Genomic DNA, 17,146 nt, shown 5'->3' with positions numbered 1-17,146 from the left:
GCAGAGCAGTGGCCCACCAAAGAGGCCCAAGTCCTCATGGTCAGGACCTGTGAATATGGGAGGCTCCATGGCAAGGGGTGATTACAGTTGCAGATGGAATCAAGTTTGCTAATCCACTGACTTTAAGAATAAGGAAATGATTCTGGATTACCTGGGCGGGTCCAGTGTAATCGTGAGGTTCATGTAAATGTGGAAGAGGAAGGTGTCAGAGGGATGCAGTGGGAAATGGTGGACTGGCCATCACGGCCTTTGAAAAGGGAAGGGGGTCCCGAGCCTGGGAAGGCAGGTGGCCTCTAACAGCTGGAGAGGGGGCAGGGAAACTATTACAGTGACCCAAGGAGCAGGGAGCTGGGGAGAAGAAGATGAAGCCACCTGGAGCAGCCAATCTGGCTCCCTCTCTCCTGCCCACTAAGGGGACAAACAGAGGTCACCCTAGCCCCAGGCTGACAGCCACAAGAGGGGTTGCCTGTCAATGATAACATTTGGCGCCCACCATCTTCTCCCTGGCAGGGCAGGAGGGATGCCATGATGGGAGCTGACATCTCATCAGGGAGGGTCTCTCAATGACAGCCTGAAGTCTCTGGGCTGAGTCACTGTGGCCATGTCACAGCCCTTCTCTGTGCCTGTTGCCCCTTCTCACCCACATGGTATCATTGGGCTGTGAAGATCAAATGCAACTGTGACATGCAAGTGTTTTGTTCACTTAAATGCTGCACAGGTGGCAAGAGTTCTCCTTTGGGGAAGAGGCTGCAGGCATGGGCAGGTTCTCCTCTCTGAGTGCAGCATCACCATCTGAAAAGGAGGCCAACAGGTAGGATAATTTAGGGCCCTACTGACATCTAGTCTCTGATTCAGACATGGAATTCTCAAGCCTGATACTCCCCACATGGCAGGGGAAGCTGGAAAAACACTGGTGTTGGAAGGTAGCGTGAGGAGGGCCAGATGGTTTTCATCTTGGGATGATGGGACTTGGGTTCCAGGGAGCAGATGGAAACCATAGATGTTGCGCTGACCCTATCACCAGCCTCTTAATTCTGCACCCCTCCCTCTCTCCCTCTCCCACCTCTCTCCCTTTTGTCCCCTCCCTCCCACATGTCGTTTTTGGTGAGCCTTTCCTTGTCTCCCTTTCTATCAGGGTAATTTCACATTTGTTTTTGTCTATGTTTATTATGCCTTTTCTTTTGCTGTTCATTTCCCCCACGTGACCCTAAAAGATAATCTCTGGTATCCGCTGAAGGATCAACAAGATTCTCGGGAATCTGACTGAACCCTCCTCTCCCGGTAAACTCTTGTCAGTACCATGTATTATTCTCTCTGAGTCCCTAATCTTGGCAAATGAATCCCCTGCTGGGTTGCAAGTGCCCTGCGTGCTTCCTGGAAGCAAGTGTGGTGAAGACGAGCCCTTGTCACTGTCCTTTTTCAGATGTGGACACTGAGGCTAAGGGAACTTGTGAGACAGGGTCCTGTTTCCTGCTCAGGGGAGGGCATAGGGCTGCAACCCTCGGCTCCGGTGTTCTAGGAGAATGCCTTTACATGTTCTGGAAGAAAATGGGACTGTCTCCTCTCCCAACTTCCTTGTTTCTTCCCTTCTGTGTAACGCCCTCTCCAAAGCACCTGTACACATGCCCTTTATGGATGGTTTACGAGAACAAAGTAAGTTTCTTTGGTTTTCCCGTTGCTCTCACAGTTCCACCTATCTTACCTGAGCACCAGCATTCCCCTGAGGATAGTATGTCCTTTTGTTCATGCATTCATTCAACAAACCTATTGAGTGCCTACTCAGGGCCATGTGCTCTGCCAGGTACCAAGGCCTGCAGTGAGCCAGACACACGGGCTCGGCCTTGCTCAGCTTGTGAGAAGGCAGCCCTGAGTCAAAGCACTAGCTTAGCGTGGGAAGTGTTGTGAAGGCAGCCACAGGGCCCTGCAGGAGTATGTAGGACTGAGGACTTCCTGGAAGAGGTGACACTTTATACTGAAAAATATATAACACAGTCTCTGGTCACAGGCGTACAGAAACTGTGAGACTGGACAGGTCAGTGAGGGTTGGAGTGGGGTGGAGGGCATAGCCTGGAGGCTTGAAAGTTACATGGGGTGGAATAGTGAGGGGTGGATTTTGACTCACAAGGAAGTTCACATGGCAAGAATGAGCAATCAGGCTGAACTGCAGAAGGCCACAGAGGGTTGCACATGGCACATAGAGCCAAGGGGCCACTAGTAATCCTCTAATCCAACCTTTCATTTTATGAAGTAGGAACCGAGGGCAAGAGAGGTCGAGTGACTACCCCAGGTAACACAGAGAATTATCTGCATTTGCCATCAGGCTGTCCCATTAGAAGGAGGGGAGCTGGGAGGAGACCTGGAATCTTCAGCAGCAGAGATCAGAAGTGGTCAGTGGGACAAGCAGGATGGCGCTGCAGAGATAAGGTAAGTGAAAGGCCCTGGGTGGGGTTGCTGCTACCAGGAGCGTGTTTGCACTGATGAGGTTGGGGTCATGGATTGTGCAAGGATGGAGGCTTTTTTTGTGTGAGCATTTGTCATCCAGCCAAACAACATGTGATCAGGGAAGGGAAAAAATGGTTATAATTGTACTAATTGGAAATACATGTTTGGATCACGGTAGATATTCATGAATTCAGCTTTTAAAAAACATGTGTGTGTGTCTCTACATGTACCAGGCAGGGTGCCGGGCATTGGGGATTCTGCGTGAACAAAGCAGGCTTCCTTGACAGAGGACACAGACTTTTGGGGGAAGAAGACATTCTATGCACAATATCACAAATAATGTTTAGCCACTTCTTGGGCATTTGCAGGGAAGGGGGAGGCTGGGGGTGCAGGCAACAAGAACTAGTGCCTATGGAAGTGATATTTATGCTGCTGCTAGAAGAAGTAAAGTTCACCAGGGACAAGGGCAGAATAGAGTCCCAGGTGGTAGGAGCAGCATGTGCAAGTACCCTGAGGCTCAGAGGATGTGGTCCCCATAGCCCAGTTGAACATTCCCCATCCCATTGTGGAAGTAGTGATCATGTCTTAGTGTACCACAATTCCTGGTACACAGTGGATGCCAGTAACTGTTAGCTGAATGAGTGAATTAATGAACAAATTGATGAATGACGGCATCAGAGACTGGCAGCATACTCCACAGTGTACTGTCCTCTCCTTTTTCCCCTCTCAGCCATGGTCCCCTCTTCTAAGGACACTGAACATCTGGAAGTACTTTTGGCTTACAGATGCGCAGCCACATCCATCACTTAGTCTGGTTCCCAAGGTGCCTCTGAGGCTGGCTGGAGGGAGACCATGATAAAAGGGTGCACAGACGAGATCAGGATCAAAGGGTGCACAGGTAGTGGTCAAGTGCATGGACTGCCCAGGTCCAAAGGGGTCTATCCTTTATGTGGGTGCACTGTTAAACTGCTTGTGCCTCAGCTTCCTCATCTATACAGAAGGGGGCGATTCTATTCCTGCCTTTCTCCTGAATGTTAGAGTGAAGGTGGAAATGTTTCAACTCTCCATTTCACTAAATGGAGAAAGCTGGGGATCAGATAGGTGAAGAAGTTACTATGATTTCTCTGCACATCAGAGGCAAGTCAGTGAGTTCCTCTGGTTTCCCACATCAGCAGCCCCCTGACCTGTCATGGCCTTCTTCTGCTTATTTGCCAAGAGGGAAAGACAAGGCCAGCTCCAGTTCACTGCCTGGTGGCCACTTGCCCTGAGCTGTCTCCCTCAGTGAAGCAGAACTAACTCTCCCTGGAGAAAATGCTAGAGGACCGGTTTCTCTTAGCTTTTGCAAGGCTGAGCAGGGATTGGCTGTAAATAAGCTCAAGTTGCCTCTCTGGGTCTGTCTCTTGCACCCCCATCCTCCCCGGCTGAGGGGTACATTACTGGCTTCTTCCTGCAAAATGGAAAAATACTTCTGACTTATTATAAACTCACGTGCCAAACACAGCTGCACTTAGCCGTCCACATGCCAGTTAGAACCAACAGCTGCAAACCTTCCTCTGCTTGAGAGAGGCTTCTGAGATGTCTGGATCTTTACTTGGGCTAGATTGACAAACTGGCCTCGATTCTTAGGGCAGGCCCTCCCTACCCTAGTGAATTGCTGGAGCGACCCTCTGCACTGAAATGTTAGCTGACAGAATCATGTTATACAGGCAAAGTGGTCCTAGCCTGGGTATTATGGGACTAAAATTTGCTCAATCATCCACTCATTCATTTAACAAATATTTTAAAAGCATGTCCTGTGATAAGTGCTGGGGATATGGCAGCGAACGAAACAAAGTTCCTGACATGATGAAGTATATGTTCTAGCAGAGGAGGGACAGAGACAAACAAGCAGACAGATAGAGAAGCAAGATATTTCTAGATAGTCATAAATGCTAAGAGTATAATGAAAGAGTGATTATATAGAGTATGACCACAGAGTGGCTGAGGAAAAGTGGCTCTGAAGAGCTGGAAATTATAATGAGAAAGAAGCAGTCATGAGGTCAGGGAGAACTTTACAGGCAAGGAGAAGAGCAGGTGCAAAGACCGGAGGCAGGAACAAGCTGTCCATAATAAGAAACATAAAGAAATCCAGCAAGGTGGGAGTCCAGTGAGGGAGGGTGGTATGAAGGAAGGTGACATGCAACCAGCAGCATGTGATAGAAGAGGAGGTCTGCATCAGCCAGAGTGAGTTAATGCTAGCTGCAGTAACAAACAATTCCTGTATCTCAGGGGCTTGACAAATCAAAGTCTATTTCTAGCTCATTTCATTGCTCAATGTGGCTTTGTTGGGGTGCAGTCTCTGCGCTCCTCTGTCTTTCCAAAATCCAGGCTCTTAATGTCATGTGACCTTGCTTTCCCTTGTGTGCCTAGTGTCTGGGACTCCTCCATTGGGTTCTTTGTATCTGGTCAATAGCCAAGGAAGGAGAGAAACTATGAACCATTGTGTGGCGGGTTTTAGGTTAGTTTTAGCAGTGGTGTACTTGACTCCTGTCCATGTTTCATTGGTCGGAACTCAGATTTGTGATGACTTCTAGCTGCGGGGGGGGGCAGGGCTGGGAAATATTGTCTAGTGGAATACCAATGGCAGTGGTATTGGTGGAAACTAGCCAGGCCCTTCTTCAAGACCCAAAAGGGTAAGGCAAGGTTCCAAATCATGCAGGGCCACCAGGCTAAGGAGTTGAGTTTTTATCCAAGTGGGATGGGAGACTGATGTAATGTTGTAAAGCAAAGTGTCATCACCTAGTTCATATGCCTGTTTAATCTCCACCATAAAGTGCTGTGCTGTGTGTCCGAACCTAAGCCATCTAACTTCCTGGGCCTTCAATTTTCTCATCTTTAACATGGGGAAAGAGGAACACAGATGATTTCCGATGCCTGCCTCCCACCCCCACCTACCGGAGCTGGGGCCTTCCAATGTGTTGACTCTCTGTCTTATTACGGACTTCTGCAGGCACGGGCACCTCTGCATGCTGCCGGAGACTGCGCTCCTTCATAGCCAGTCCTGAGGGTCCAGAGTAGAAGTGAAATGAGTGAGAAGGGATCCCTCCACAGGGTCCTTTTCAGTCATCTGGTGGCAGGACCAGTAGTTGAACATGCCCACTGCCTGGGGTGTTGCTGGCTTCCCACCTTCCCGGTAATTATACCGGACGTCCCTGCTGCTCCTCCCAGCAGACTCCCCTCAAGACCTCTATTTTCTCTTTGTTCCTGTCCATAATGATTTCTCTTCTCAGTGACGTTCACGTACCTTGCAGTTCATGTTATCTGACTTAGCAGGTGCCTTATTTTGCATGTACTGTTCTTTAATTTTTAAAGGCTCTTGTTTGTCGAGTGCTTTACGGGCTGCTGGTTTCACGTATTTTATTGAAATGGCATGGCATGCCCTGTGAGGCAGGTAACTGTCAGATCAGGGTTGACTAGGCTGCAGTCACAAATAAATCTTGATGCCTCAGTGAGTTAAGCAACCAACATTTCTTTCTTATTCATATCACAGTCCCATTGGGTCCTTCTCCAAGCTCTGATTCATGTTTGTCCCCTTTTGAGATGCTGCTATCTTGTTGTTTTGTGATATTCTAGTTTCATCCAGTCCAGATGGGGGGGGGGCTGGAGAGTAAGAAGAAGGGACAGAGGATGGCGTAGGGGAGACCTTATGAGCCAGGAGTACCGGTCCTGTACATCACTTCTCCCGCATCTGCTGGCCAGAAGACAGGCAGGTGGCCTCATCTGGCTGCAAAGGCTAGGAAATAGTTTAATGCTATGTCTGCAAAAGAGAAAGCTGATATTGGTGACCATCAGGAGCATCTGTCCCAGTCAGATTGTTGTTTTAGAGACGAGATAGTAGGAGTTCAACAGGGCCCCAGGTGGGGCTAAAAAGTAGGAGTGTTGGGGCCCGAACTCAGATGTCAAGACACAGGAAACTGCTCACAATAAAATGTCAGCTGGAAACAGCTATGAAACAGTGTGCAATCTGATCTCACATTACTTATTCACACACACACATACACACACACGTAGAAAACAGACTGGAAGACAATACACTGTCGTGCATCAAGTTATAGCTGTTTGCTGGAACTATAAATACTTACTCTTCATATTTTCAATATTTCCTATAAGGAGAAGACAATTGCCATTAATTTAAAAAATTAGTTGATTGATCTTCTTAAGGTTGAATCATTTATTTCCATAAAAGCATGTGACAAGAACAAAAAAGTGGCCCACCAGGGAATGTGGCAACAGCGTTCTTCCTAAGAGTTACAACTTCCTACATTTGTGATTCCAGTTTTTTATTACTTTATTATTTTCAAAACTCTCTTGTGTATTACATTTGTTTTTTCATCCAGTCCCTCATAAACTCTGACCCCACCCACTCTGTGCGGGGCCCTGGCGAAGGCCTGCAGTTGCTGGATTGATCAGGCATTTGTGCATCAGTGAAGTCAGGAGTGAGGTGATGAAATGAACGAGTTTATTGATTGCCACCTGGATGGGCTCCAGATCACAAAGGGCCTGTGTGTCGGGCGCTGGGGCTTTGTCAGCTTCCTTTTGGCACTGGGGGTGCTGGAATAGAGGTCGTGCACTCAGCCGTGGGTTCCAAGAGCTCACCATTGAGAACGATGGATCGTTGCTTGGTGACCACATGGTGGGGGCTCTGGGAGACATCTGGGGACCAGGGTGTGCCAGGGCTCAGGAGACAAAGGGTCTCCCATAGGGGTCCAGCCTAGGCCTCCTTATAGAACCTCATTTCTTTGCTGCTACAGTTTGGCAGGTGGGTGGTTCCCTGCTGTGTAGTCTGCAGATGCTTCAAGGGGCTCTACCCTGCACAGCTGGGCCTGGAGCCCCATGGATTACCCACAGCTGTGACTACACAGCAAGCCAGAAACTGAAGGAAGACACATTGCTTGAATTTATTGTTTGTGTATCTCAGAATCTGGGGAGCATATACAAAGCTGTGGTTGCCAGCTGCAGTCACCTCTTAGGAGCACGTCAGGATGTCCTGTCCAAGACCTGTCTGCCCTGACTTTCTGTGGGTGGGGGAGCTACACACACACGACACATCCAGAAGCACGCTCACATCTCACAATATCATCAAACGCCTTGCCCCTTATTAAAAGCTGCCTTGATTATTCTTTCCTCTGCATTCTGGATGTCTGTGAGCCATGCGTTTTCGCTGTAACCAATTTAGGATCGAGAAAAAAATGTGGAAAGAAAAGCTGCGTTTCCAAACTTTCTTCTTCTTCTTCTTCTTTTTTTGGTAAGCAACGGAGACTTTTTTCCAAAGAAATTTTTTCATTAATAAAAGCAAAGTTGTTCAGGTTGAAGCCAGAAGGGGGGTCCCCCTTATGGCCCAAGGAGCTGAGAACTCTTGGAAAAGTACGGGTGAGGAGAGGTGAGCCCTGACTGCTGGGGTCTGGAGAGCCAGGCTTCCAGTGCCTGGCACAGCCTCACTCTGGGTCTTGGCAGCCAGACCCTCATGGAAGGAGTGCCCCGGACTCAAAAGATCTGCTTCGGGTCCTGGCTCTACCCCAGCCCATGTACAGTGCGATATGTGACGATACCCGGCATGCAAAAAGGGGTAGTGGATGGTACTCTCCTGCCATCCCCTTTGTAAAGGCTGAGTGGTTTCTGAGCCCATTTCCTGAACTATGACTCCATTGGGAAAGCCCCATTATGGATAAAAGACAGGGCTTGAAAAAAAATTAAACAATATTTTTGGATAATTTAAGGACTTCCCAGAATTGCTGAGGCTGTTTTCATACTCGCCTCCTCCTAATCCCTGTTTTAAACCATCATCTGCTTATTTTTATCTTCAAAGCTATTTTTCAAACTTGGGAAAGATTTTGTAAGAACAGAACTTTGAAATCACATGTGGTAGTATTAACTCTTTCAAGCCCAAGCTGGAGGGGTCCGCCCATTTTACAGATGGGGCAACTGAGACCTAGAGGGCAGGAGGGTAAGTGTCTTAGTTTCCCAGGGCTGCTGTAACAAGGAGCCACAAACAGGATGGCTAAAAGCAACAGGAATTTGTTGTCTAATAGTTCTGGAGACTTGATGTCTGAATTGAGGTGTCAGCAGGACCATGCTATCTCTGAAGTGTAGAGCTTTGGTGGTGGCTTTCAGTGACCCACAACACAATCTCTGCTCCCATCACATGACTGTCTTTCCTCTCAGTCTGTGTGCAAATTTCCTCTCCTTAGTAGGTCACCGGTCCTATCAAATTGAGATCCATCCTCATACAGCTTGGCCTCATTTACAATGACATCTTCCAAGACCCTATTTCCAAATGGGATTACATTCATGAGCCTGGTCAAGGCACCACCAGCAGCCATGAGGCCATCCAACCCCAAGCCACCTCCTAGTGATCCCAAAGGACAGCAAATGATCTTCACCGCCAGGCCTCGTGGCCACCAGTTCCTGAAGTCAGCTTCAAGCAGCTTCACAAAACCTATCCCACTTTCTGACTACCATCTCCTCTTCTTCCAGCTCACGTCCCACCAAAACTTCCCCACCCCAAGCACCTGTTCACCCTCTGCCTGTCCCTATAAGCTGATTATGGCTAGGAAAAGTCCCACAGCTGAGTTGGCTATTCTCACTTCAAATTTAGGACCATAGAGCTCTAGAAAGTAATTAGCACTCTCAGAAAACTCACCTACACTTGCCTGGAGAAGTCACTCTCAGTTTCCTAGTTTACCACTTCTTCTTCCCCTACATCTTCCACCGAGCTTTCGTCTTTCCCTCTTGGCCGATGACTCTATCTCATAATTTACAAAGGCAGCTGGTGCATGTGGATGAAAATTTCCCAGCTCCAAGTCCCAGCCTCCCTGCACTGGCCTCTACCTGTTCTGCAGTTACTACAAGCCTCCATTTGGATCTAAGGCCGGTCCCTCTCACCCTCTCAAGGACTTTGCCTCTGTGATGGCCTCTTTCTTTCCCCAAACACCAATTACCCCCTTTCTATTGAAATTCCAAAACTTGCCCCAATGGCACCTTTACATCTCCCTGGACCACATAACACCCTCCAGCCCCCCCCCCCCCCACCTTTTCTGCTCCCTTCATAGCACCTCAAGAGAGTTGTCTGGACTGGCTGTCTTCACTTCCTCACCTCTTCCTCAAGCCTCTTCAACGGGGCTTTTGTAACGTGGATTTTTGTAACAGCTGGCACTCTGCAGGCATTCACGCCTTTCGGCCCCCCAGCCTGGGAAGCTGCCCGTGGCTCAGGGCATCCACTCTCACGCCTCCTTTTGTCTGGAATGTTCTTTCTGAGCTCGTGGTGTCGCTGCCTTCTTGTCTTTCAGGGCCCAAGGCCGCCTCCTCAGAGAGCTGTCCCTTGGCCATGCAGGCCGCCCAATTGCTCTCACCCATGAGCTTCCTTTTTGTGTGACTCTTATGGGTTGAACTCTGTTCCCCCAAAAGATATGCTCAGGTCCCAACTCTAAATGCCTCAGTTTATGGCCTTATTTGAAAATAGTTTTTGGAGATGTGATGAGTTAAGGTGAGGCCAAGCTGGATGAGGGTGGGTTTGAATCTAATATGACTGGTGTCCTTATAAGAAGGGGGGAATTTGGACACAGAGATGGACATGGTGAGGAGAAGGCTATGTGGCAATGGAGGCAGGTGGGAATAATGCATCTGGCAGCCAAGGGACACAGAATGCCCAACAAACACTATAAGCTGGTAGAGGTAGAGAAAGATTCTCCCCTACCGAATTCAGAGGGAGCAGGGCCCTGCCGACACATTGACTTCAGACTTCCAGCCTCTGGAAGTGAAAGGCAGCACACTTCTGTGTTTTAAACCACCCAGTTTGTGGTAATTTGTGATGGCAGCCCTAGGAAATGGAGACACTGACATCTCATTTGTGTATTTGTTTATGTGCCTGCCGTCTGTCCCTTTTAGGACACAAGCTCCTTGGAGATGGGCTTCCTTCTGACTAGCCCATGGCCATATCCTCCTAGAACAGTACCTGCACCTATAGATTTCAAAGAAGTGTTTCTTTCCATGCAGATATGGGCTTCCAGCTCCTTAGAGGGAATATGTAGAATAAATAGCAACAAAAAGGCTTATTGCTGTATGGCCGGGCATGTGCCCAGACAGACTGTGCCCAGGAGGGAGTGACAAGCATGCTGGGACAGACCCCGCAGCTGGTTATGATGCTGGAGCATGATAGGAAAGGGCAGCTTTTTTTTTGTGGATGCCATGGGCCAAGGGTTGACAAAGTACAGAGTGGTGGCCAGAGCTCACTCGGGTCTGCTGAGATTATTTCCCTTGTGACCAGAGACAAGGGCAGCAAGCAGCCTGGGACGAGGGAAAAAGCACTCTTAGGATCCAGGTCACCTGCAGCCCTAGGACACTAAAGCCCATCCTCATATTTAGGACTCCACCCAACAACATTCAGGAAGAGAGATATTAGCAATTGGGAGGCACAGTCCAGAAAACCTGCTGTTCTCCGTAAGATGCAGCCAAAAGACTTGGTGAATTCAACGTTTATTGAATACCTACAGGCATGTCTGCAGCAAAGAGGGGAGCAAAATTGGAGTTGTTGGTTTAAGAGTTGGACCTGAGACGAGCTGGCTCCTTCTCAGACATGACACGTCCACCCGGTACCTGGAGTTAGAGTTCAGCTTTCCTGGGCCAGGTTGTCAGCACTTGGACAGGGCTCTCGGGAGTGAAATGGGGACGCAACCTCTGGGACTGGATGGCTGGTGGGGACTCTAGGGCCACATGGCTCCTCATTGAATCACGGAGCCACTTTTTGAGCTCATTTGAGGGAGGTGGGTATTGTAGTTTGCTAGCTGCCGGAATGTAATATACCAGAAATGGAATGGCTTTTGAAAAGGGGAATTTAATAAGTTGCTAGTTTATAGTTTTAAGGTTGAAAGAATGTCCCAATTAAAACAAGTCTATAGAAATGTCCAATCAAAGGAATCCAGGGAAAGATACCTTGGTTCAAGAAGGCCAATGAAGTTCAGGGTTTCTCTCTCAAGTGGAAGGGCACATGGTGAACACAGTCAGAGTTTCTCTCACATCTGAAAAGGCACATGGTGAACACGGTCAGGGTTCCTCTCTTATCTGGAAGGGCACATGGCGAACACAGCATCATCTGCTAGCTTCTTCTCCTGGCTTCCTATTTCATGAAGCTCCCCAGGGAGGCACGTTCCTTCTTTATCTCCAAAGGTCTCTGGCTGATGGACTCTGCTTCTCATGGCTACGTTGTTCTGCTCTGCTCTCTCTGAATCTCTCATACTCCAAAATATTTCCTCTTTTAAAGGACTCTGGAAACTATTCAAGACCCACCCAAATGAGTTGGAGACATGCCTCTACCTAATCCAGTTCAACAACCTCCTGATTAAATCACATCTCCAGGGAGATGATCTAATTACAATTTCAAACATACAATAATGAATAGGGATTAGAAGAAATGGCTGCCTTTACAAAATGGGATTAGGATTAAAACATGGCTTTTCTAGGGTACACACATCCTTTCAAACCAGCGCAGTGGGGTGGGTCACTTTTGGCTGGCCCAGCAAGAAGCAGGCGAAGCTGCTGGTTTAAGATACCACCTGGGCAGGGGTCTCCAAACCAAAGCAAGAGTGAGGGGGAGGGGGAGGGGGAGAGAGAGTTCGGCATTTCAAATTAAGGCTCGTAGAGTAGGTGGAGGCTGGTGAGGACTTCATTTTTTTCCTTTGTTTATTTTAACGTTGTCCCCGACCACTTTTCTTGACACATAATAGGTACTCAATAAATGTTATTGCTTCCTGTCTGTCCTTGCCTTCCCAGGGGAGGGGACACAAAATGGCCAGGGTCACCCACCTGGCACCTGGGCTGGGAGTCTTGCTGACAGCTTTCTGGAGGACAGAGGGCACATCTTCGGTGTCCTGGAAATCACATGTCCACACTGGCCCTGAGCTTCAGCAGTGAAGAGACAAATGCTGTGCCTTGTGGGGTCTACCTTCTACCTGTGGGACCCAGGTGACACATAAGCAAGCAAGCACATATGCACTGTCTGGTGTGAACACACCATACTGAAAAATATGATGGGTATGGGGGGGAGGGTATGATGTGCAGGCAGGAGGGGAAAGTGCGCAAAGGAGGGGAGGAAACAAGCCATGCAGTTGCCTGGGAGAGCCCTACTACAGGCGGAAGGAAAGAGTATGAAGGACAGAGGGTTCCTTGGCTGCTGGAATCACTCATCAGAAGGCATCATAGCTGAACACAGTGAACAGGGGGAATGGAATGTGGGGTCCTGGGGCCCATCGTGAAGGGCTTGGAGTGAGTGAATTGATCCAGTTTGTCTCTTATTTCATGTGGAACGGGAGGGAACCATGGAGGGTTTGGAGCCGACGCATGATGGACCTGTCTTAACCTTTCATCGGAGAACTCTAGCTGCGGTGTTAATAACGGAGGGAAGGAGGCAAGGGTGAACAGCAGAGAATGGTTGAGCTTTTTGCAACAATTGAGATGAGAAGGATGGCAGTGTGGGGATATAGCCCACCTGATCTAAATAGATTGTGAAAATAAAAGATGAGGCTAGCCGATCACATGCTACAATTACGGTGGAGCTAAGCTGGCAGGTGTCAGTTACCAGCTGATGTGTGGCAGATGCTTCACTTACTGGTTTACCCAAGGGATGATAATAACAGCTAATGCTTATTAAGCACCAACTGTGTACCAGGCACTGCTGGCTTAAATAGAACAAGGCTCATAACCAGAGATGCTGCCAGATAGACTTTGCTTCATAATTTTGAGTATGGTATTGAGGGTAACCACTTAGCAGATGTCAAGGGTTACAGAAAGGCAAAAGACCCGAACCAAGCAGCTGGGGACAGGGCACAATTGGCTGATGTGGTCCAGCAGAAGCAAGGCCCAGGAACCGGGTGGACCTCCTGCCCCTCACCAGCCTCTCAGGCCCCCCACAGACCCACGGGGAGGCCCTCTGTGCCAGGCAAGGGGAACGAGGTATAGACCTTGCCCATTAACAGGCTTCCAGCCTAGCCGGGGAGAGACGCACAAGGCTGCCTGGGAAGGCTCTTTCAATCACAACAGAAAATCCAACTCTATCAGATTGAAATGAAAAGGCCTTTTAGAGTGTAGCAAAACCAAAGATCCCAGGGGGTATGTCTAGCTTCAGGAGACACTTAACCAAGACTCATATGATGTCACCAGATGCCCCTGGGACCTCAGGAACCAAGGATGGGGAAGGGGTGGATCCCCAAGAAGCTCTTACTGGAAGAAGAAAGAACAGATGCCAGGCAGTCAAAAGCTGTCAAAGAGACACTGCAACAATCAGCTGGACTCCAAGGCAAGCTGTATAAAATGGTATCACACTGAGGAGGGAGAGACAGATTCCAGTTGGGGCAGTGAGCAAATGGTTATAAGAAAGATTGCATTTGAGCTGAGACTAAAAAGAGAATTTCCGATAAGTAGAGTAGTCAGAAAGAAAGTCGTCCTAGATACAGTAAGGACGGCAGGGGCCAAGGTAAAGAGGCATGGGGGTAGGTGGGTGCCGCTGCTTGGGGCCTGGGAAATCGCGTGGGGTGGCTTGAACATCAAGTGTTTTAGGAGATGTGGGTGAAGAAGTAGTTTGGGGTGGGATGTCTTAGCATCAGCTTGAGAAATCTGGGAGTTCCTCTTGTAAGCAATGGAGAGAAATGGAAGGTTTGAGAGCAGGGAAGCAATGTGTTCTGTTCTTAGAAAGGTTGCTTGGGGCAGAGTGGAGGGTGGACAAGAGCAGGGTGAGACTGCAGAGAATAGTGACAGGAGGCTGCTGGGGGCCTGGGTGGGGATAGAAATCCTGGGAAGGAAAAGAGAGGGCCATTTGAGAAAGCTGAGTGTTCAACTACATGGGACGCAGGGACCAGATAAGTGAGGGGGAGTGAGTATAGCAGACAGCTGGTGGCTTATTCAATAACCCTTTTCCTCTTCTTATCAGTAGCAACCCAGCAATGTGCCCAGGTACTGTTCACCTCCTGAATACCTTGCAATAAAAGTGGCTGCATAATCTACTTGTGACCAACAAAATGTAAACAAAAATCTACCAAGACTTCCAGGCAAAGCTATTGTTTCCCAGATAACAAGGAACAAATTCGGGAGACATGATTTTTTAAATCTTTTTATCCTCCCTCTTTCTCCTATCTGGAACATAATCGCAATGCCAGGAGGTAGTGCAGCATTTTTGTGGTCACGAAGATGAGCCCTTCATGGTAAGTATGGGGGAGCAGGTAGCAGGGAGGAATCTGGGTTCTTGATAACTTCCTTAAGCAGGTGTACCAGCCCCAGGCTGACTGTCTCCAGTTTACCTGTTAACCCAAGACAAATAGATGGCTATTTGGTTAAGCCACCATAGCTGGATTTCTGATGTATGCAGGTGAAGCTAATTCTAAAAGATATAATGGGAAAGAGGGAAATGTTAGAAATGACCTTAGAAACTTGGAAAACCAGATGGAGGTTGATGCCATTCGTCAAAATTGGGAACTCTGGAAGAGTACAATTTGGAAGGATAAGCGTGGCATGAAATGTTTCTGCAACCTATAGCCAGGTTGGCTTGTGGCTGAGTGGGACCTGGGCATATCCCTTACCTGGCTATACCTCTGCTTCCCCATATGTGAGATAGGGCTTTTAATATCTAACTTATTGAGAAGATCAGAAACAAGAGATCCATTATGTAAAGCATCTGATTCAGAGTGGGATCCCAATGATTTATGGATTTGATGTTGAACCACCAGCAAAGAGGAGTTCAGCCTTGGCCGGGAATCTAAGGCAGACAGAGATGGGAGAAACTGTGGCCTCTCTATGTCAGGCCCAAAGATGACTCCTGGCTGGTTTGCTGGGCTGACTGTGGGTTGAAGGGCTACTTTCCCACATCTCTTCTCACCCAGCAGAAGTAGTGTTGACCTTCAGGAGTGAATAATGTACAGACAAGACACAAAGATGACTAAATATGGGTCGGAGAGATGTTTGTTGGCTTATCCTTGATATTACATTTCGTGCAGGAATATAAACTCCAAGGCACAAACAACCAGACCCCCCGATAATGTGTTTATAATGGTTATTAAGGAGGGAGATGACTTGTACTTAGGCATTCCAAGAGATGACTCAGCTCTTGTTTACCCCCCTCTGCTCATGGACAGCTTGCTGGAAGCTGGAAGACTGGAAGGGTTGCAAAATCTAGGAGGCAGTATTTTGTAGGACCGTGATCTCAGGGAGTCAGGAAATAAAGCGCCAGAAGGGGACACTGGAAGCCATGTAGGCAACCACTGATCAGAGTTTGAGTGCCCTTCCCAGTTCTGTGTCGGCTGTGGTTCAGCCTCTGCTTGAATACCTCCAGAGATGGGGATCTCACTGCCTTCCCAGGGTATGCACTTCAATAAGAATGTGAGGACCTGGGAACAGTTTGCTGGTCTTATTTGACTTGTACATATAGAGCTTGACCCCGTATCAGACTCTCAAAAAGTCCACCTAACATCAGTTTTTATTGAGCCTTGAGCTAAGTTCTGGGGAGGCTTGGGTGAATAAAACTCAGTCCCTGGTCTTGAGGATTCCTGAGCCTAAAGAGGAAGGCAGGCAAGTGAGTAGGCAATGGCGATGCAGGGGGGTGGGTCCTACCATGGGGGCTGTGCTGGTATGATGGGCACTCACCCTAGGGACTTCCCTCTGACATCAGGGTACTGGCATGTGGGAATGAAGCATTGAGGGGCCTTCTTTTTTGTGGCCTGAAGTCAGCAAAGATTTCCCTGAATCCTAAGATCTAGATAAATTGGCTGGAGCCTCCATTTTCTCCCTAGGAAACCCAAAGCTTTCTCTGAGATTTTTTGGGGATTTGAGTACTCATGGTTGCCTCTGGCTTCATGTGCTTGATTCCATCGAATTCTTCTGAATTTAATTTCTGGTTTACCTGCAGCTGGCACCCCACTGGTGTTACCTAATTTGCATTGTGCCACACCCTACAGGGACCCTGACCCTCCCTCTCTTTCGACAGACAAAGCAAAGTGAAACGTCACCACATGCTGAGTGTGTGAGGGTGCAGAATCCCCTGAAGATTTGTGACTTCTCCCCACACACAGTCCCAGCCTCCCTCCATCCTACCTGTTCATGACTCTATCTGGTGCTTTCTACTCCTCCCCATCAGCACCCTCTCTACGGGCTCCCAATTCTGTATTCTGCTTTCTGTGTGTCACAGAGCAACCAGTTCTCTTCCACCCACATTTTGTTTTTAAAGCAGGCAGAAAATTTATTGAGAATGCGTGTGAGAGGACACGAGGGCATCCTCGCAAGAAAAGAGGGGTGAGAAGTGAGAGGCCCTGCATTCTGCTTTTATTGCTTAGCTTTATTCACTCCCCCTTCCTTGTTTGGGGCCCTTCTCCTGCCCTCCCACCTCTCCAGGGTTGTGCCTGGTGGCAGATAGTACATCTGGGTGGGTCGGCTGCCGCTGGTGCTTTACCTAGGTGGGTACCCCCAGGTGGGGTGTTGGCGCACTACGGGTCCTCTGGGCCTTGATTAGCTGTCCTTGCCCAAGGGCTCCTTCACAGTATTTTCTCTCCCCAGTCAGGTCCCTGTTCTGGCCTGCCTCAATTCCCCCTCAGAGAGTTCTAATCCCTTAATCTTTCTTTTTCTTTTTTTTTTTTTAACTTGATTGTATAATAAAACATATATGCAAATCAAAGAAAAGAAAAAAGCAATA

General features: G+C 48.4%; 1 long non-coding RNA gene across 2 annotated transcripts in view; it reads left to right on the top strand.

Moving 5' to 3' along the window:
* The window catches only part of LOC143652180 (uncharacterized), a 134,884-nt gene that overhangs the window by 30,339 nt on the left and 87,399 nt on the right, over nt 1–17,146 (top strand). The window contains exons 3-4 of one of the 2 annotated variants that reach the window (XR_013160470.1): nt 719–811; nt 2,321–2,424. This is a non-coding gene — a long non-coding RNA (uncharacterized LOC143652180). The remainder of the gene's footprint in view (nt 1–718; nt 812–2,320; nt 2,425–17,146) is intronic. The other variant, XR_013160469.1, reaches the window with a different exon arrangement.

This window comes from Tamandua tetradactyla, chromosome 12, assembly GCF_023851605.1.
Source record: "Tamandua tetradactyla isolate mTamTet1 chromosome 12, mTamTet1.pri, whole genome shotgun sequence".
NCBI classification, from domain to species: Eukaryota; Metazoa; Chordata; class Mammalia; order Pilosa; family Myrmecophagidae; genus Tamandua; species Tamandua tetradactyla.
The sequence above is the reverse complement of the archived record's forward strand: the minus strand, read 5'-3'. Positions and strand labels throughout refer to the sequence as shown.